Raw genomic sequence first — 15,134 nt, 5'->3', positions numbered from 1 at the left:
AGGAAAAGTGGTATCTAACGAGTTAATCATTAAGGAATATGCACAGTGCCAGCCATTTCAGGATGTGAAAGAGTTTGTGTGGAGCTGCTTAAGAAAGGAAGGAGTAGTTTGACATGAAGTATTTAAATGGTTTGATTGATTTTTTGATAGGTGACATTGAAAAAGTATACATTATTTATAGATTAAGTTTGAGTGACCAGTTTTACACGTAAAGACCCAGCATTTTATCTAATAACAATTATCTCTCATTCTTTGACACCTTTAAAAATAACTCAAAGCAAGGTATTTGCTGTAAGAATAAAGCAGTGCCAGGTTAAAGGGGATTCTGATGCTTGGATGGAGGACTCTGAATTTCCCAGCTATCCTGTATGTTAGAATCAGCTGAAGCTGCCAAAGTTGCTTTGGTGATCTCCTTTAAGTCAATAAATGAAAAGGTTTGCGTGGTTTTTTTTAATGGGGATATTCAATGAGGCTTAGGATTTCTAATGTGCAGCAGGAGGAAGTTTCACCAAGACTTCGAAGCTGGCAACAGTAATCCAGGTGTCAAACTGCCTCAATTAATTTTATTATTACTTTCAGAGATAAGATTATTTTAACACCCTAATTCCTATCTCCTGCCCCTCTTCTTTTCACCTGTATACTTTTCCAAGATTCATCCTCTGGGAAAAGAAATGAAGAGTCACACCCTCCACTCTACTATCCACCCAGCAAATCTAATGGTGAAGCTCTAAAAAGTACATCTGTTTTGGAACGAAGTGTCTTCATCACAAATTTTGCTTTATTCCTGGCCAGTGGGTGGGGTAGGGTGGGACTTCCTTCCAGTCACCGTGTCCTCTCAACCTGCAGGCACTCCAGAGCTATCCCCCTTCGTTGACTCCGAGGGGATACAGCAGCAATTCATGTTTTGAAGTGCTTTACATTGTTCAAAACGTGAGGCGCTGCTATACCCCCTCGCGGGGAAGTTGGAAGGTGGGGTTCTGCTGGACGTGTGTTCCTGTGAGGCGTCCACTCCCAAAGCCAACTCAGCAGCAGGTAGGTGGGTGGGTGGGGGGCTTTGGTCTCTCTTTGTCTTCACTCCTCACCCTTCTCCTCCCACGAAGCACCACCAGATTTGGGGAGAGGGCACTCTGCTGGGGCTTGGGGGCTGGAGGGGTGGGGCGCGCCAGGACGGACGCGGTGCCCGCACTCAGCCGTGCCCTAGCAGCAGGAACAGTACTGCAGTGGGTGATAGGTAATCTGGAGTATTGTTTCTGCTGCCCGGGCAAGGATGGGACACCCGCACGAGTCTACCCACCAGGTAAGTCCCAGTGCAACACCTGTGGTGTCCGCCCCAAGAGGCGCACGGTTGTCCTCCATTAAACATTTGCCCGTCTTTGAATATGTAAGTGGGTGTAAATGAAAGATTTTTCATTTTAGCGCCCCATTCCCTGCCCAAGGAAAATATAAGTGATTGAAAAAATTCCCTGCCTGATCACTTAGAATGCCGCCCACACAACAAAAATGAAGAAAGACTACCTCAGACTCCAACAACTAAATGGGGGCGGGGAAATGGGAAAAGAGTAAGGGGGACAGCACGGGGTGACCCACTGAAAGCAGTCCCCAGGCCATTCTGTTGTTCCTGGTACACGGCGTCACGTCCTGCGCCCGGAAAGGATTTTGGAGTCCAAGAAAGATGAAAGTTTACGTCCCCTTCCTCTCCCTTCCCTCTAGCTGTGTTTTGGGGGACTGCCCTCGAGCTCGAGCCGCGGAAGATGCGGTGAGCTGGGGATCCATGCAAGCCAGTGACTTCCAGGTGCCGTGGGAAGTGGCTGACCTGCCTGATCTGAGGCCTGCAGGGAGAGCGGGGACTTGAGAGGGTGGCCCCTGAATGAGGCCCTGCATTTGTAGCTGCTCTTGCTCTCTCTCCCAAAATGGTCCCGGAATTTCACTCTGAAAGCGGTGTCCCAAGGCTCACATAAGGACAAGGCACCCGCTTGACAGTTCTGGAGAAAATGGCAGCACCTCAGCTGTTGACTGCGGGGCCCTTCGGTACCGCCAAAACTCTGGATACTGTTACTAATTAGTGCTGCACATCTGTCGACCTCTAACGCCACCTCCTCTTCTCACTGGGGGTCCCAGTAGGTTAGGAGCTTGACAGTCTGCCTAGGAATGAGAGGGCTCATTCTCTGGCTGAGGGAGCCCTTTGCCTGTGAAAATCACTTAGAATCTAAGTCTTAGATATTTATTTTTGACCTGGCGAACCGGGAGGTAAAGGACTGTTGGCAGACAAAGGGAGGTGTGGAACATTTCCACGCTTTGTGTTCTCTTAAAAGAAACAAAACACAGAGCCCCCTCTGGTCTCGATGGGCTGCCTGGAACTGATCCCACCGAGGGCCGGGAGTGGGGCCCCCAAAAAAGGGCTCCGGTCTAGGGAGGAGGAGGTTGCAGGGGCCTAGAACTGGGTGGGAGTTGGGATCAGCCGCCCGAAAAGCCCGCTCTCCCAGACTCCTTTGCACTAAGGGCAGTCGCAGGACGGTTTGGGGCCCTTTCGGCCGCCGCGGTCCCTCAGGCTCCCAGGGGCGCCAGGACCCAGACCACTTGGCCAAGCCTGGCTTCCCGCAGCGGCCGTTGCCCCTCCTCAGAGCCGCGATCCCCGGGCCGGGCCGGGAAGCCCTGGAGTGCGCTCCCTCCCTCGCCGGCTGCCCCATGCCCCTTCAGGCCCGCAATCCCCAGGCCTAGCTGGAGAACAGGTTCCTGCCCCGGCCTGCCTCTGTACTTGGAAGTGGGGAGGCCTCTCGAGGCTGCCCTCCTGCCTCTCACCAGCTTCCCTTCTCCCTTTCTCCCTGCTCTGTACCGGTCCCCCATGAGCCAGAAGGAGACCCGGTGGCACCCAGCCCTCCGGGAGGACCTGGCCCGCGCCATCCTGCTCCTTCCAGTAGGCGCCTGCAGGACCCAGGTGAGAGACCCAGCGGGTTGGGGACTGAGGGGCTGAGAGCGAGGACCAAGTGATCCTGACTAGGGGGCGTTGCCTTCCAGAAGTTCAGCGGCCCTTTGCCCAGGGCCCCCCAAGAGGCATCGAGATTGAGGGCGTCCAAACTGCCCTCTGACTGCATGGTGCCCTTTTCTGACTTAAAATAGTCAGCTTGCACCATTATTCACACGATCGAAGTTGCAGTGTGCCTAGATTTTCCTCCAAGGACAAAAATGTGAATAAAGCAATATTTAAGCCAAACATTTCTGTGTCAATTAAGAATATGGCAATTCGTTCCAGACTATAAACTCTCTTTAACAACTCTCTAAGGTATTTTTTAAATTGTTTTTCAACATTGCTAAATGTGCATCATAATGTGTGAGAGACTTGTGTAAATGGAGTCAATTTACAGTCAGCTGATTAATTGATCCAATGTTACCATCTTTAGAGAGGCACCCTTTCCATTGTTTTCTCAGTGACTTTTCTCCCAACACATGTTATTTGTTAGTGAGAAAGCTAAGTGCATACAGCATTGTGTTACGTTTATTACACAGGTGTGACCCTTAAACTAGGAAAAGCTTAGTTTAGTTCTAAATTTAAAACTTGACACTTCTATATAAGTTGTGGGACAAGATATAAAGGTTGCTTTTATAAGCTAGAATTGAACATAATTTTTAATGTAATCATAGGAATATTTTTAAGGCATCCAGCATCTCCAGTTAGCAGTACTGACTCTTTTTTTCCAACAAAGGAACACTACATCAACATTCTTGACCTGGATCTGGACACAGAAGACTCCTGTTTCAAGAAAATACAATGATCTCTCAAAGTCTATAATTTATGTCCATTTAACTCACTAGGTATTGAAAACCACCCCAATTGTCTCACAGAATGAAGTAAAATATAATCAATCACTCAGTGTAATATTATACATCCTCTAAAAATGTTATTGGAAAATGTTTTATGATCTGTATGTCGAAACAACCCTCTCCTACCATTCCTCCCTGCTGCTCTCCCATACCCATGCTTCTTTGTTCCAATTGGCACGTAAACTTGTTTTTCCCGCCAAATGAGTCAGTCATAATGGAAACGTCAATTGATTTGAACAGATGTGTGTCAATGTTACTTGGAAAACTAGATGCCAATAACCAGGGCCACAAAAAAAGGCAGTGGTTGCGACTCTGTAAAAATTTATGTGTGCATATAGACAAGGACTAAAGTGGCCCAAACAAAACAGGAAAACAGTTGGATATACTCCAGTGCTGGGAGATTGGATGACTGTATGCTGCTTTCCATTTCCGTTCATATGGGCAACTGTCCAATTAAAAAAACCTAATAAGGACTCTGCAGTGCAAATTATTTTGTGGATTGTTTTAAAACACCATACCGCTCAACTCACCAAGGCAGATGGGGCAGCAGGGAGCTGGGTTTGTTCTGTTCCCCATCCCCCACCCCCCATCCTGAACTACAGAGCTCAGGGCAACACTCGGAGAGTAGCTGATCCTACACAGGTGGGAGTTGGGAGCTAACTTCTAGGCAGCTTTCCTCAGAGACGGTGCAACATGAAAATTAAAATAGGTTCCAAAAGCATTTCTTGGAAGATTGATGAAAGATTATTGATAGGAATTAAAGACTTGAGTTAGGTGATATATCCAAGTTGGCATACATTTTTAGAGCTCCATTTTCCCATTGGCCTGAAGTGTAACATCCCATAACCCTGGAACTTTATATTTGCATTCGAATGTAGAATGATTACATTACTCTAATGGAAAAACAGTATATATACACCAGTTATAGCAAATGTGTCTCTCTGCCATCCTACACCTCACTCATCCCCGCCCATTAGTTACTGCTCAAAAAATGAACAAAGATCTGCTAGCTCTTTCCTAATATTTCACCTATCTGCCAGCTTTGCCTCCCTCCCCCTGCTCCACAGTTGATCTCTTTGGCATGTTCAAAACAGCTTAGACCCCTGTGGGGACTGTAAATTTATCCATTAGGAAGAAGCCCCTAGAAGACTTCTATTTCCCTTGGTTGCTCAAGGCGGAGCTCTATAAAACTAAGCAGTGGTGGGAGTTCAGGAGGTGGCCTGGGAGCTGAGAACCAAGGTAGGGAGAGTCTTGATTGATTTGAAGTGCGATTCTCCCAAGGCAGCTTCTTCACCTGTTCCCCATCCCCACCCCTACGTCCTCCCTAGACCAGACTGGTATCCCAAGAGCAGACCTTTTAAAGGCCTGGCCACAAAAGCCACAATAATGAAAATCATAATAATTCCAATGTCTTGCTTTTGCAAATGCTTTCATATTTTCAACTTGGACAACCTCAAGAGATAAATAGGATAAGGCAGTCAAAATAAACAACTATAGACAAGAAAAATGGGACTTCCGGAGTTTAAGGATTTGTTTGAGGCCTCTTCCTCTAGACCTTGTGTCATAGGGACTGCACATTAGTGACTAGAGCAGGAAATGGAGGTGAATTAGTTTGGTTAGAAAAATTCAATGTGAAACTGATTGGTTTTATAACAGGCTTTTGCCTACACACTGTACACTTCCTGGGGGAGTCTCAAGTTAGGCCCCAGGATGACTAAGTAATGACTGTGAAATACCCAGCCATGTACAAGTCCCCTCCCACCCCAAAGGCATGATTTAACTTCATTTAAAGTCTCTGGCCCATATTTGGTACCTTCTATAGGTTCAATCAAATGGAATGTTCAACCATAAGGGTTAACTTACTCAATGGAAACTTTTTTGGTCATTGCAAATAATATTTATCAAGACTATCTAGAAACCTGGAAAGTACTTATGATATCAAGTTTTAGAAATCAGGGACATAAAATCCCATGGACACCATTATTGAAAAGTGGAAAGGACATGCAACAAGCATACTGGTTGCTTAAGGGGGTGAAATTTGAGCTGAAGTTTTCCTTTCTTTATTTTCTATGTGTTTTTGTTGTGCCATGTTTTTTGTGACACTGTGAAACATAATTCTCTAAAAAGTCTTTAGGAGTCATGGGCAACATGGAAACCTTGGGTCAAAGATGCAGAGACCTCAGACATCTCGGGGATCATCATGTCACGAGATACCACTGCGCACTTGTGACAGATTGATAACTGAAAGGTCTGGGAGCCACTTAACTTCATAGCAGAACAACTGGTAAGTATTACAAGACCAATCAAATAACAAGATCAGGAGAAAAATGGGCCCTGAGCAAGGAAGAAAATGGCCGCCATGGTGGGAGGAGGGGAACACAAGTTGTATTTTCATGGTTTAATGGGAGGTGGGAGGGTCACCGTTTGTGTCCACTGTTATTTTAAGTTTGTTTTTAGTGAATTGAAACTTACATGAGGCATAGGATTTTATATTCATGCTAGAATGTTAAAACAGAGAATTTATGTTCAGACAAACAACAAGTGGAAAAATATTAGCTATAAGTATTACAGACACAGGGTCATCTTTAATATGTTGGGTTCATTTAAGCGGTCAAGAAAAAAACATTGAAACTACATGAACAAAACATCACAGAAAAGAATACATAAAAGTGCTCATTTCAGAATTTTTAAGGATGGAAATTAGGAACATCCTGAATGACCAACAACAAAGGATTGAGTTAATAAAATATGGTGCCTTTAATAAGTGACATGAGATTGTGCTCCTGGTGAAATAGTTGGTGATTTTTAAAAAATGGGGTAGGATAGAGGCTGGGAGGTGGGGATGGATGGGATGGGGGGAGTGGTGCGGGGAAAATGGAAACAACTGTACTTGAACAACAATAAAAAATAAAAATAAAGTGCAAAGTGTTTGCACTGTTCCCAGTAAGCAATCTAAGTATATAGGGAGCATTCTGTATGCAGCTTTGTTTCAATATTACAGATGAAAGGCTGGGAGGAAATATAACAAAACTTTAATAGTGGTTATTACTAAGTTGTGGAATATTAAGTGATCAAAGAGAGATGCTAAACTATTTTTGCGAAGTGTTCCTAATATGTAATATAAATGTATTGGGAGCATTTTGCATGCATAGTTTTGTATCAATAATATGGGAAGACAGCTAAGAGGAAGTCTATGTCAAAAGTCGATCAAAAGAAAGATGCTAAACTATTTTTGCGATGTGTTCCTAATATGCAGTAAAATATATTGGGAGCATTTTGCATACATGGTTTTGTATCAATATACAGATAAAAGGCTGGAGGGAATAAACCAAAAATCTTATAATGCTTATTTGTGGGTTGTGATATCACAAAGTGATAAAAGTAAGGTACAAAATTATTTTTGCAATATGTTCCTGAATATGTAATATAAATGTATTGGGAACATTTTGCATTTGTAGTTTTGTATCAATATATTTTTTAAAAGGCTAGGAAGAAATATGCCAAAATGTAATAGTTGTTATTTCTGTGTTCTGGTATTATAGATGATATCTGGTTTTCTTTTTATACTTTTATGTATTTTCCAAGTAATATTGGTATAAACAACAAAATGTATTACTTTTATAGTGATAATAAAGCTTATTTTATGTTTTAAAGGACTTTTTTTTTTAAATAAAAAACATGGACCCCTGACCTGGGGATGGGGAGGTGGGGAAAGACTCTCTGTTTAGGCAGCAATAGGCCTAGAATACGTTTTCAAACCTGTCTGGGCAAACTCTACACAGCTTTGGTTGGCTCTGCAGTGCAAATCTGTGTTATCATTTGCTCTTGGCAAAGCAGAAAGAAAGTATAATTTAAAAATATAACCATGACAGAGTAATAATAGCAATATTTCTGAACAGACTCCTTGCTATCTCCTGTCGAATCAAAGTAACACTTTAAGAAGTACAGAGAGTTGAAACGGGCTCCTTTTCCTCTAGGAGCAATTTAGGACGGCAGGACTTGGATGCTTGCCCAAGGACTCAAGACACAGTAGCCAGTTTGGGACATGCCTGAGTCCAGAAAACAACTTACCAAAAGTCTAATTCCATTTAGCTAACTTTGTACAGTTGCAGATGAAGCCCCCTGTCTTTTCCTACCAATTCTGCTAAACTCCACGACAACCCTGGTGTTGGAGAATACATTTGATACCCAAATGTAGGCTTTCCATGTTCTGTTACGAAAGACACAACCATCTGGAAACATAGCAGGCCCACAGCCTGACGAGACACCTACCAAGGATTTGAGCATTTCTTGGTTGCACTGACTTGAGCAGAAACAGCACATTAGTACTTTATTTAATCTCTACTGTATTTTTAAAGATTTTATTTATTTTTACAGAGAGGGGTAGGGAGGGAGAGAGACATCAAGGCATGGTTGCCTCTCGCATACCCCCTACTGAGGACCTTGTCCACAACCCAGGCATGTGCACCCTGACTGGGAATGAAACTGGTGACCCTTTGCTTCTCAGGCCAGCACTCAATCCACTGAGCACACCGGCCAGGGTTTATCGTATTATTTTACATTACCTTTTAGTCCCCTTATACCCCTTCCCCCAGCAATCACCACACTGTTGTCCATGTTCATGAGTCCTGTTTCCATTCTGCTCAATCCCTCCCACCCCTTAACCTTCCCCACCCCCTACTAGCTGTCATCCTGTTCTCCATCTATGAGTCAGTCCCCATTTTCCTTGTTAGTTCAGTTTGTTCATTAGATTCCACATATGAGTGATATCATATGGTATATGCTAGGTCTTTTCCCAACTGGCTTATTTTACTTAGTATAATGTACTCCAGGTCCATCCACACTTTGGCAAAGGGTAAAAATTTCTTTATGGCCTATCCCACAGGTGGCAAACACAGGGCCCATAAGCAGAATCCGGCCTTCCACCTTGTTTTATCCAGCCCAGCACCTTGTTTCTACCCAGTGGCAGCACCAAGCTCTTGCTTAACTATAAAGGAGTAGTTACATTTTTACAGTCCTAAAGTTACATTCGGCCCTTTGAAGGCAACCACAAGGCTGATATGGCTGGCCCCTAGTAAAAATGAGTTTGACACCCTGGCCTAGAAGTATTCCACTGGAGATACAACATTAGAAGAGGACCTAGGTTCCTTCCCACCCTTTTAGAATCACTCTGGGGAAACCTTTTCCCCCAGATAATTATTTGTACTCTGTAGCAAGTCCTTACCACTAGATATTACTTCATAGTATATGTCTATACTATTCGTAAAAGCAGAAGCTAATGTTTAGAGGCAAAAATATACTTTGAGAACATTCTTCCAATTTCCTGATGCTGTGCTCTTCCTTGTTCTGCTTGAGAATGAATAATCATAAAATCAAACTTGTCCTTCTGTGAATTGGTGTGCTCCTCTTTAAATGTTTCATAAGCAATTCTCTCTGCCACATCCTATCAATCAGAACACATTTTCTGGGTGCCTAGCTCTGTGCTACTTATTGGGAGGGGAGAGGACAGGAGACAGGAGAGAAGAGAAGGCTAAAGTGATACTGAGCCAGAGCAGCCTTGACCACAAGAATATCCTTTGCTACCAGGTACAGAGCAGGAGTCAGCTGGGGCTTTGACCTTCTTCTGAGCCAGATGGGATCACATAGAGAATATGCCTGGCTCAGCCGTATTATCTAGTGTCCTTCTTTTCCTAAGCCTCACTCCAGTCCCTGCTAGAAAAAGAATAGGGAAAGGGAAAGAGTGTGAGAGGGCCCTCTTCCTAAATGAGAGAGAGCGGGGGAGGGAGGGATCCTTAATATAAACACTAACCTTAAATTCTTTACATTTACCAGTAAAAAACAAAACAAAACAAAACAAAAAACTCTAGCCCCTGAATGTCTAAACCAATAGAGTGTCCTAGAATTTGGCTCTATGAGAATGATCCTCCTAGTTGGAAGATTGCCAAGATAGGATAGGGAGATGGGGAGCCCCTGCGCAGGCACAGAAGGAGCTGGAAGCTGCCCTTTGTTAACTAACAGGGTCAATGCAGTCCCTCATTTCACAAAAAAAGGAAGCTGAATTACAGAGGGAGGAAATAACTTGCAGAGAGATCATGCAGAGAACTGGTGACCAAGTTAGAACCTGAAGCTTGATCTTAAGGGCCCTTTCTACCGTAATGTGCTGTGTCTAAAAGACACAGGGGGTGACCCAGGAAGACACTATGAAAGAGGCGGGACTGGGTGAGCACCTTGAAGGTGTGCAGGGCCAGAAGCGGGAGAGAGGGTGAGGGAGGACAATCCAGAGAGGGGAGAGCGGATGTGGCATGACTCCAAGGCAGTCAGGAAACAGGTCTGGAGAAAATAGTTAAGGTCAAGGCTGGCTTCTCAAGGTGGGCTATACAGACCTTTGAGGGTACAAGACAGTGTCCAGAGAGCTGCAAAAAAAAAAAAAAAAAAAAAAAAAAAACAATAAACGGAATACTGAATGGCACAACTTCCTAGAGCACAGATTCGATTCAACAGTGAGTTCTTTAAAGCATTGCTTTTCTGTTAAAACAAGCACAGATTTCAAAAGATAAAACAGACCTCAAAGCCATTTTAAGTATGTTGTAGGCCCTGTGAGCTGTCCCAAGACTCCCACCCGAGTCTCCTTCTGAGGGAGTATTTATGCACTAGTCTCTAGATATTTGGAGGTTTATTTGTTTTTCCTGCCAGTACCAAGGACCTCAAGTCCTGATAACAGCTCTTTCCTTTGGTGAACTGCTCCTCCTTGGCCCCAATCACAGCACACTGCTTGAGCCTCCCACCAGACACATGACCCAGGTCAGGGCAATAGTCTCCCATGCCCCTTTCCACATTGACTGTGGTAGAGAAATCTCATGTGACCCTAGTTTAACCAATGAGAGTACTTCCTTGGGATCTTTAAAATATCATTAATGGAGACAACCTTTTTTCTGCAGTTTAAGCCTGGAACTATATGTGGCTTTGTCTTCACACACTGGCTCTACCATGTCCATCACCTGGAGGAAAGCCAGCTTCAGCAAGGGAGAGTGACAACAGCATGCACACAGAAGGACATGGGACGGAGGGAAGGTGAGACAGAGGGTGATAGAACAAGACCTAGAGACAGAAATAGAGACATAGTTAGAGGAATGATGATGCGTGAATCCCTGGACCCAGGTAGTTCTGAGGTCAGCTACAGTCCTGTGTCTCTTAGTTACAAGGGCATGCATGTATTGTCTCTTTTGCTTAAGCTCATTTCATTTATTCACTTAACAAATACTTATTGAGTGCCTTCTCATGCCAGGCATTATTTTAGGGTCTGGAAATAGAACTGTGGAGAAAAGAGACAATGATCCTGCTCTCAGGTTCACGTTCTTGATTGACTTGTGCTTCTGTCAGTTGCAAGTGAAAAGGTGCTGCCTTCCAGATCATGCAAGATTTTATATGCTAGGCTAAGGACCAGAGAGAGTCTATATTATAAATAAGGGGGAGTCTTTTAAAATTCTTGAGCAGAGGAATCACACGATCTTTCACAAAAATCTAGATTTCAGGCAGGCCAGATTGGGAAAAAGTGACTATTGAAAAGCTGGAGTGGCTGGGCCTTCGACATGCTCCATTTTTGAAATAGCCTCACGAAGAGGATGTCATACCTAAATTGAGGTCCCTGAGATGAAACTCAACTTTGAAGGAAAATAAAGTGCTTCCAGGAAGTGCTCCAGGCATAGTTCTTCCAGCACTCCCCCATCATTCTTGATTTGTTGGTGTAGCCTTCGCTGGTCTGCTCCATTTTCCTGTCCTTTGCCTATGTGCTTCCAGACATTTACCTGCATACATAATGCATATGTCACTAACTGGAACATGTTAGCTGAAGCAAAGACCTGCAGGAACTCCTGCCTAGGCTGTCCTCTCCCCGCCCCAGCCCACTGCAACTTCAAGACTCATTCCAAGCACTTCCTTTTCCAGAGGACTTCCTCCACTGCCCCCAACCACACTGAATCTCCCTTGAACTCCTGCAACACCCATGTCCAGGCACTCACTCACAGTAAATGTGATTTTTTTCAGCTGTGCCTCCTATAATTCAGTAGAAAGCTGTATGAGGGCAAGACCAGTCTCCCCTTCACCACCTCCTGCATGGAGCCTACCCCACCCCTGGGGGGCCTGACACAGCAGAGGGGATACTCAACCCAGGCTTGTTGAAGGGACTGGCTGTGAAAATGGCTGAGGGATAAAAATATCTGAAGTCCTTTTCCAGGTACAGTCCTGGTTTAGGCCCATTTTATTGTCATTACTATCAGTAGCATCCTCTTTTACCCTCAAAAGTGTCCCATGATGAAATACATTGTCACCTACTCATCTAACGAATACCAAAGGAGCTGTTGTCACAAGTTGAAGTGGCTCCTAATATATGACAGAATATTTATAAAATCGAAACAGCACTATATTGCAATTCCATGCTCTATCATTTGGAACTGAACATGCTCCTTCTAGAGCTCTGGAAAGTCTTGCCTGCTTGACTGCATCTGGCTCCCACACACTCTCTAGCACATGAGTCATTAAAGCCGCAGTCCAGCCTGTCACAAGATCCAGATATTGCCTCCATTTATTTCACACCATGGGTGTGTAAAATAACACTGTTACATCCCACAAAGACTGGAAAGGCACACAGGCTGAGCTCAGGATGAGAAAGAATTCAAAGGCAATGATGAATAAACTTCAAGTCCAAGAGATAGGGCAGACTGCTGCTTGATAATTGTTTTCATCCCTTCGCTTGTGAAAGTTGGCCGCACAGGGGCAACCAGGAAAAAAAAAAAACCTCTTAATCCATCAGCCTCCCATTTTCCTATCTCCCTCCCTCTCCCCCAAATCATGGTTTTATCCTGCTCCTTACACTCAAATTGGGAAGTTCTACTTGCCTAGGATACTCATGTTCTTCAAAGTGGAGCACCTGCAAAACAAATGTTTCCCTTTGGTGGATTAAAGGCGGCCACAGATTCTTTGACATTCCTTCGGCTATGGGGTCTATGTCCTTTCCCCTCAAATCTGGGCTAGCCTAAGTGACTTGCTGCCCCTTGTGGCAGAAGTGGCCTTGCAGCTTCTTCTGCCTGAGTCTCTTGGAGCCCGGAGCTTCCAATTAGGAGTCTAGCTACTCTGGGAGACTTGTGCTGGAGAAACCATGGAGCGATGCCACAGAGAGGCCCTGAGACTTCATTAAGGAGAGAAAGATGCTGGGCAGCTCCTAACTGTTTCAGCCTTTGGCAGCTCAAGTCAACCCAGCTGAATCCCCAAATATCACAAGTAATCCCTGCCAAATCACAGATTCCTAAGCAAAGTAAATAACTGTTGTTGTTTTAAGAGACTAAGTTTTTTAGGGGAGAGGGTTTATGCAGCTATTGGTAAGCAGGACACTCCTTCTTGCCAGTGTTAATTTATCACTTCTTGTACCATAGGTATGATGTGCAATTAAGCTTTAGGACCTTAAAAAGTGAAGATGAATGGAAAACAGTATGGAATTTTCTAAGAAAACTAAAAATGAACATGCCTTTTGACCCAACAATTCTACTGTTAGAAGTATATCCTAAGAACCCTGAAACACCAATCCAAAAGAACCTATGCACCCCAATGTTCACTGCACCACAATTTACAATAGCCAAGAGTTGGAAGCAACCTAGGTGCCCATCAGTAAATGAATAGATCCAAAAACTATGGTACATTTACACAGTGGAATTTATGCAGCAGAAAGAAAGAAGGCACTCCTACCCTTTGCAACAGCATGGATGGAACTGGAAAGCATTATGCTGAGTGAAATAAGCCAGGCGATGAAAGACAAATACCATATGATCTCACCTCTAACAGGAACCTAAACAACAAAACAAACAAGCAAGAAAAATATAACCAAAGACACTGAAATACAGAACAGGCTGACAGGAACCAGAGGGGAAGGGGAGAGAATTTCAGGGGAAAGAAGGAAGGATTCACAGGAACAAGTATAAAGGACACATGGACAAAAACTAACAAGGGTGGAAATGGGAGGGAGGTGGGGAGCGCTGGGGGGGGGTGGGCTAGGATGGGAGTAAAAGACAGAAAACTGTACTTGAACTATAATTAAATAAAGGAAAAACTAAGTGTAATATAATAAAAAAAAGTGAAGGTGAGAAAGGACACGGCAGGTGAAGGTGTTATAGTCACACTCCTAGTGCAGTAATACATGAGCAGTATTGGAGGTAGGTGAGGGGATGATTAGACCATAAAAAGGAAAACTTAAAATTTTAGTGCTATGTGTTTATTTTCAGTTTCCTTTAATTTGCAGCAACAGAAAATGGCTTTGTGTTTACCATAGAGAAATCAAATTAAACCTAAAAATAAATTTATGTCACAGCCATTAGGGTGGCTACTCTAAAAAAAACAGAAAATAAGTGTTGGCAAGGATATAGAGAAATTGGAACCTTTGTGCATTTTTTTTTTTTTGTAAAATGCTACAGCTGCTGTTGAAAACCACATGGCGGTTCCTCAGAAAAATTAAGCATAGAATTACCATATGATCCAGCAATGCCAGTTCTGGGTATGGGCAAAAAAAGAAGAAAAAGCACAGGTTCAGGTAGATACTTGTACACCAGTGTTCATTGCAGCATTACTCACAATAGCCAAATGGTAGAAACAACGCAAATGTCCATTGACAGATGAGTGAATAAAAATGTGATCCACCTATACAATGGAATACTATTCAGCCTTACAAGGAAGGAAATTCTGACATGCTACAACATGGATGAACCTTGAGGACATGCTAAGTGAAAGAAGCCAGTCACAGGACAAATACCATGTGATTCCACTTATATGAGTTATTTTGCTTATGTGAGTAGTCAAACTCATGGAGACATTAATTCTGAAAGCTAGCTGCGTTCTTCAGCTATGCATGAGCATTGCAATCTGCCGATAACAGTCCTCTGATTTGATTGGCTATGGGGGCAGGTGGGGGTAAGAGGAGGAGCCTCCCTGGCCCAGCACAGCCAGTAAGAGACAAAAACAGACTCCAAGAGGTCTCAAGGTTTAATCACAGGGCACCTGCATGGTCCATGGGGGCGAGCTCGGACAACCTAAAAGTGCCCAGGGGTTCCAGCATCCTCCAAAATGCAGAGCCAGTGCAGGTCCCTATGACCTCTGATCTCTGAGTACCCCTACTGAAAGGTCCCTCCCAATGGCTGTAGGGATGGCAGATGGCAGGGAGGTGCATTAAGGGCCACAACCAGGTTTTGCCTTGGCTGAGTCAGAGAGAGAAGGGCTAAATGCTCAGACCCAAACGTGATCTCCCAAGGGTCTTTAAACTTACAATGCCCTGA

The 15,134-nt window shown here is 44.0% G+C and overlaps 1 long non-coding RNA gene across 1 annotated transcript; it reads left to right on the top strand.

Annotated features, from left to right (window-relative positions):
* The first annotated feature begins 955 nt into the window (after window positions 1-955).
* Window positions 956-4,293, top strand: LOC118986996 (uncharacterized). Its single transcript, XR_005066493.1, has 3 exons — window positions 956-1,032; window positions 2,852-2,935; window positions 3,702-4,293. It is a non-coding gene; the product is annotated as an uncharacterized LOC118986996 (long non-coding RNA).
* Window positions 4,294-15,134: the final 10,841 nt, after the last annotated feature.

The sequence above is a fragment of the Sturnira hondurensis genome, unplaced genomic scaffold (assembly GCF_014824575.4).
Source record: "Sturnira hondurensis isolate 20B ecotype Veracruz unplaced genomic scaffold, ASM1482457v3 Scaffold0004786, whole genome shotgun sequence".
In the NCBI taxonomy this organism is placed as follows: domain Eukaryota; kingdom Metazoa; phylum Chordata; class Mammalia; order Chiroptera; family Phyllostomidae; genus Sturnira; species Sturnira hondurensis.
This window is presented reverse-complemented; position numbering and strand designations above follow the sequence as displayed.